We start from the raw sequence: 6,453 nt of genomic DNA, 5'->3' as shown, positions 1-6,453 counted from the left end.
TTGTGTGTGTGTGTGTGGAATTTCGGAAGTGTCCAGCAGTTGTGCCGTGCGCTATGGCGGACGGGGAGTCCGATAGCGATAAAACTTGGATCCTTTGTGTAGGATCAACCCCACTTAATGTTTCGGTTACTAAAGAAAAGCTTTACGAAAAATTGTTTGGAAACGAGCCCATGCATGTGTTGAAAATCTAGCTTTATTGCAAATAAACCCTAGCCTATCCTTGATATATCCTGTGCATATACTTGCTTGAATCCCCCTCCGTGGATGGGGTTGGACTTGTTGAGTACGTTCGTACTCACCCTTGCTTCGTTACTACAGAGGAAGACCCGGACTTCATCGCCGAAGACCTCGAGTAGAGGTTGTGTCTGCACCCAACGCTGCCTGTGGTGCTGGCCTTTCCAAGATGCTGCTGCTGCCGTGTAGTCCCGAGTGCTGTCTTTTGGCAGTCGCTTGGTTAGCCACTGTTGTTTATTTACTTCTTATCACTGCGTGGCTCTCACGCCCGCTCCCTCGGGAGTTGTACGGTAACTGAATTATCTGTCGAATAAATGTGTTATCAGCCTCCTAGGACTGATGTTTGTATCACATTTAGTCTCTACTTATGTGGGGATGCTTTAGGTGGTATCAGAGTCGTCGTTGGCTGTAGGACGCGACCTTAGGACCGGATTAGCCCTTTTGAGCAAAATAAAAGATTTGCAAAAATTTCTGCCTACCTCTGCTCTATTACAAAACTAATTTATGCCCGAGATCTTTTCCAGATGGCTGAAGAAGGATGGGTTAACAGCCACTGCCTGGAGGAGCCTGGTTTTCCCAGATTGTTGTTTGCCTGCATGGACCGCCTCGGAATCTACGAGCGTCCGGAGTACACCAGCAGGGAATACGAGGACCGCGGAACCCCTCGATGTGAGATGATTATCTACATCGGGCGGAGTAGCCGCTACCCCGACATCCAGCCTTGGAATGTGACTGCCACCGGCTTCCGACACAAGGATACCTATCAAGTGGCAGCCCGGAAGGCCCTCCGTTCCTGTGCCAGATCTATGAGAGGCACATTGGCCGCACTCCGATGAGGTTCTACCCGCCTGTCAAGAAGAACCGCCCGGTTTGGCTGGCCCGGGTTCGGACCTTGGAAGGACGTGGACAGCGCGAGGATGACCCCACTGTGCTACACATGGCTGCCTACCTTCTCACCTTGGATGAGCTCTACGATGAGCAGGCTGCTAAGTTGAAGCAGCAACTCCGTAGGGCCGAGGACGCAGAAATCATGGTGAGGAGGCTTCAGGTGAAGTTAGCCACTGCCGAAGCCCGAGCCGCGGCCACTCAAAGCAACGAGGCCATTGCCGTTGAGGCTCTCAAGGAGGTTGAGGATCGGCACTCCAAGGAGCTGAAGGATGCGCACCTCACCATTCGTGCCAGAAGGAGGATGGTGGCCATCGAGGATGACGAGGCCCCGATCCTCGAAGGGATCCCCATTGCCCCAGGACCCAGTAAGCGGAAGAGCCCGGACGCCACCCCGGCACCACCACCTTCAGAAAGGAACTCCGAGGTGTCGGATGGAGTGGTTCCCGAGACCCCTCCCACGGGCGGGACTCTGTGAAGGATGAGGTGCTGGTCCTCCTCATCCGGTTAGAAGACCACTCAGTCCAGGGAGAAGACTCGCCCCGCGAGTAGTATGCCCAGCCCAAAGTTGCCCAGGGAATGAAGCGGTCATGGTCCGAAGTTTAAGAGTTGCACCCCCCCTTCAGTTGGGTTGTTGTACCTATCGTGTAGTACGTGTTTTGGCCTTATCCCAGAAGTGTTGTACCCCCCCCCATGGCAAAATAAATAAAATCGCTTGTGTTTGTTGCTTGTTAGTCTGTGTGTTTGTCGACAGGAGGTGGATTCTGTCTCTTCGAAAATACGAAATAACCACTTTAAAGATCACTAAAATCCAAATCCCACTCTCATAAAGCCTCACTCAATCTGCAGATGCCGCCCAAGCGTGCCACCAGGACCTCCCCAAGTCAGGCCCATGCCACCCCTAGTGCCGAGAGGCAGCCAGAAAGGCAAGAACCGCCTCCGGCAGTGCTTCCTGAGGAATAGGAAGTGAGCCAGCCAGAAGGAAGGGGAGAAAGCCAAGTGGGAACACAGCAGCCACCACCCCCACCGGTTATTGATCTGGTTCAAGTGATGAACAACCAGACCCTTCTGCTGGAAGCTCTAGCCAACACCGTTACCCGCCATAGGCCCCGCGGACAGAACATGAATGAGAAGTTGACGGACTTCCTTCGGACCAAGCCACCCACCTTTGGCGGGTCCGTCAACCCTCTGGATGCAGATGACTGGCTGCGCGTCATCCAGAGGAAGCTGGAACCATTTGGTTGCGAGGGTAGGGGCAAAGTTCTCTTGGCTGCCCACCAGCTCACTGGAACTGCCCTAGCCTGGTGGGAGAACTACTGCTCTGCCACCCAGGATGCCTCCACTATCACCTGGGATGAGTTCGTGACGGAATTCCGTTGCTACCATATCCCCGCAGCCACCATCAAGCGCAAGGCGGATGAGTTCCGTGAACTCCGCCAAGGAAACAGATCTGTGGAGGAGTACACCTTCCAGTTCATGGAGCTGGCCCGTTATGCTCCAGAGGAGGTGGAAAAGGATGAGAAGAAGCAGGACATGTTCAAGAAAGGCTTGAATGCGGAACTGAGGACCCTGCTCACTCCTCAGATCTACCCCGACTTCAACACCTTGATGAACATGGCCATCTTGATTGAGAGGGCCAAAGCAGAAGAGCGGAGGGACAAAAAGCGCCGGTTCCTGGAGAGCAAGACGCACCAGCAGAACCGATTCCAGAAGCCAAGGAGCTTCGGTCACCCCTTGCCCAGATCCTAAGCTCCCATGCATTACCGTACCCAGTCCCAAGCACCCGGTTCGCACCAGACTGCTGCCCCGTTCAGGAGCCAGGACCCTGCCAAGGCCCCACAGAGCGGCGCCAGCCAAGTCATTGGCAACAGTAGGGCATGCTTCAACTGTAGAGAGCCAGGCCATTTCATTGCCAACTGCCCCTATGCCAACAAGCCAGCAGCATCAGCCTTCTCCAACTCAGTAGCTGGGCCCAGAGCCACATTGTCAAGAGCCAACCGTGTGCCAGTCCGCAGCAACCACAACCCCAGCAACAACAACAGCCAGCAGATGAGGCTGCCCCAGCAATCATTCCGACGAGCCCGCGTCAACCGCATCGGCGCGCAGGAAGCTCGCGAAGCTCAGGGCGTGGTACTCGGTGAGTTTCTAGTCAGCTCAGTCTTGGCAATAGTACTTTTTGACTCTGGAGCATCGCATTCCTTCATATCCTCAAGTTTTGTGGAAGAACACCATATACCTACAGTACTACTAAAGTTACCCCTATTAACCCGGACTCCTGGAGCCGACATTCAGTGTCGACTAGGTTGTTCCCGGGTAAGGATCAATTTAAGTGGGGTAGAATTTCTAGCGGATCTAGTAGTACTTAGGTCTAAGGGGATAGATGTGATTCTTGGAATGGACTGGTTGAGCCTGCACGACGATCATATAGGGTGTGCTGATAAGGTAGTGCACCTGACCAATCGGGATGGTGTGCAAGTGACCTGCCACACTCGAGGAAGTGGCCCATACCCCATGGTGTTTAGCATGGAGACCAAGACCATGGAAGAAGTCCCGGTAGTGAGTGAATACTTGGATGTCTTTCTCGAGGAACTACCTGGAATGCCCCCTGACAGGGACATAGAGTTTGTAATTGACCTCGTCCCCGAAACCTCTCCTATAGCCAAGAGACCCTATAGGATGGCAGCCTCAGAGTTAGCCGAACTGAAGAAACAGTTGGGAGAATTGCAGCAGAGTGGCTTTATTAGGCCTAGCTCATCCCCGTGGGGAGCGGAGCTTCCAAGAGCTGAAGAAGAGGTTGACGACAGCCCCAGTATTAACCTTACCTGATATCCAGCGAGACTTCGTCATCTACTGTGATGCATCCTGATAAGGATTAGGATGTGTCCTCATGCAGGATGGGAAGGTTGTGGCATATGCTTCCCGTCAACTTAAGCCCCATGAGTAGAACTACCCAACCCATGACTTAGAGTTTGCCGCCGTAGTGCATGCCCTCAAAATCTGAAGACATTATCTGATTGGAATAAGTGTGAAATCTACACCGACCATAAGAGCCTAAAGTACATTTTCACCCAGCCCGATCTGAACTTAAGGCAAAGGAGGTGGTTAGAACTGGTAAAGGACTACAACCTAGAAATCCACTACCACCCCGGCAAGGCTAATGTTGTGGTTGACGCCTTAAGCAGAATATCTTATGGACCGCCCGGACCCGAGAATGCCCGCTTACAAGAGGAAATAGCCCGGTTAAATGTGCACATAGTTCTCCAGAATACTAGCCGCAAGCTAAGTGTCCAGCCCACCTTGGAAGATAAAATTCGAAAAGCCCAGAGTTCAGATCAGGAATTAGTAAAAATCCGCAAGCAGACCGGAGAAAATAAAGCCCCGGATTTCAGGGTGGACGACAAAGGGACCCTATGGTACAAGGACAGGATTTGTGTCCCCAAAGACGAAGAGTTCAGGCAGACCATCATGGATGAAGCCCATAACTCGGCATACTCCATTCACCCCGGATCCACCAAAAGTATATGGACTTAAAGCAGAGATACTGGTGGAATGGAATGAAGGTGGACATAGCTCAGTTTGTCGCCCGTTGTGATACTTCCCAAAGGGTCAAGGCCGAGCACCAGAAGCTAGCCGGCTTGCTGCAACCATTTCCTATCCCGGTTTGGAAGTGGGATGAGATCGGCATGGACTTTGTAGTAGGCTTGCCCAGAACTCAGAAGGGAAATGACTCCATATGGGTAATAGTGGACCGACTCACTAAAGTCGCTCACTACCTACCGTACGGACCACTTATGGTGGAGAACGACTAGCTCGACTCTACGTCGACAACATAGTGAAGCTACATGGTGTGCCCAGCCGGATCATCTCGGATAGAGGAACTCAGTTCACCTCTAGGTTTTGGAGAAGTTTGCATAAAGCCATGGGCACCAAATTGGATTTTAGTTCAGCCTACCACCCCCAGACTGATGGCCAAACAGAGAGGGTGAACCAAATCATGGAAGATATGTTGAGAGCGTGTGTCCTCACCTATGGCAAGGATTGGGAACAAAGTTTACCCTATGCAGAGTTCTCATACAACAATAGCTATCAAGCCAGCCTAGGCATGTCGCCATTTGAGGCCCTTTATGGTAGAAAGTGCCGGACCCCTTTGATGTGGTCAGAAGTAGGAGAACGCTCCCTAGTCGGACCAGCTTTCATCAAGGAAGCAGAAGACCGTGTGGCAGAAATCCGAGAGAAGCTAAAGGCCGCACAGTCCAGACAGAAGAGCTACTCAGATAAGAGGAGATGGGAATTGTGCTTCAATGAGGGAGATTTTGTCTACCTCAAGGTTTCCCCGATTCGGGGTACTCGAAGGTTTCAAGTACAAGGAAAACTGGCACCTTGGTATATTGGACCTTACCAGGTGTTAAAAAGAGTTGGAGCCGTAGCTTACCGTATCCAACTGCCTGAGGAAATGTCGGATATACACCCAATATTTCATGTCTCCCAGCTGAGAAAATGTTTGAGAGTACCGGAGGAACAAGTACCGGTGGAACAAGTACCGGTGGAGACAATAGACCTACAAAAGGACCTTCGGTATCAAGAAGTGCCCATCAAGATTTTGGACACCGTCACCAAAAGGACAAGAAATACAGCAGTCTAGATTTGTAGAGTACAATGGAGTAGACATGGCGAAGAAGAGGCCACGTGGGAACGCGAGGACGCGTTAAAGAAGGAATTTCCCCACCTTTTTAGGACTCAGTCGAATCTCGAGGACGAGATTCAATTTAAGTGGGGTAGTTTTGTAACATCCGCAGAAATCACCAACTAAAATCACCTGTTAAAAATCGCTTTCAAAATCTTTTTACCGCTGAGCTCCCGGAAATCGAAAACTTTCCCGGCGATTTCGCCGTCCCGGCACCCAAGCCGACATCCATCATCTTTACCCATGCCCGTAAATCTCGCCGTGTGCCATCGTCAAACCGCCGCGCGCGTGCCGCAATCGCCGCCGGTTCCCCCTCTTTCTTTCTTTGTTTCCTCCCTCTTTCTTTCTTTTTCCTCTTCCTTCTCCTTCTTCTCTCTCCTCCTCTCTTCTTCTTCCTGGCGCCACTCCTCCCGGTTCCTGGCGCCATTTCCTTTGGCCGCCCCCCCCGCCGGCGCATTTACTCCTCCCAGCGCCCACGTCTCCCTGGCACCACGCCGCCCGGCCGCCTCGGGCCTAGCCCCGCCCCGGGCCCCGTGCCGCCTCCCGCCGCCCGGCCGACCCCGCCTCTGGCCCCGCTCCGCGCCAGCCGACCCCGCCAACCCCACCTCCGGCCCCGCTCCGCGCCGCCCGACCCCGCCGACCCCTCCCGC

Source organism: Setaria italica, chromosome VIII (assembly GCF_000263155.2).
Source record: "Setaria italica strain Yugu1 chromosome VIII, Setaria_italica_v2.0, whole genome shotgun sequence".
NCBI lineage: Eukaryota > Viridiplantae > Streptophyta > Magnoliopsida > Poales > Poaceae > Setaria > Setaria italica.
Note: the sequence above shows the minus strand (reverse complement) of the source record.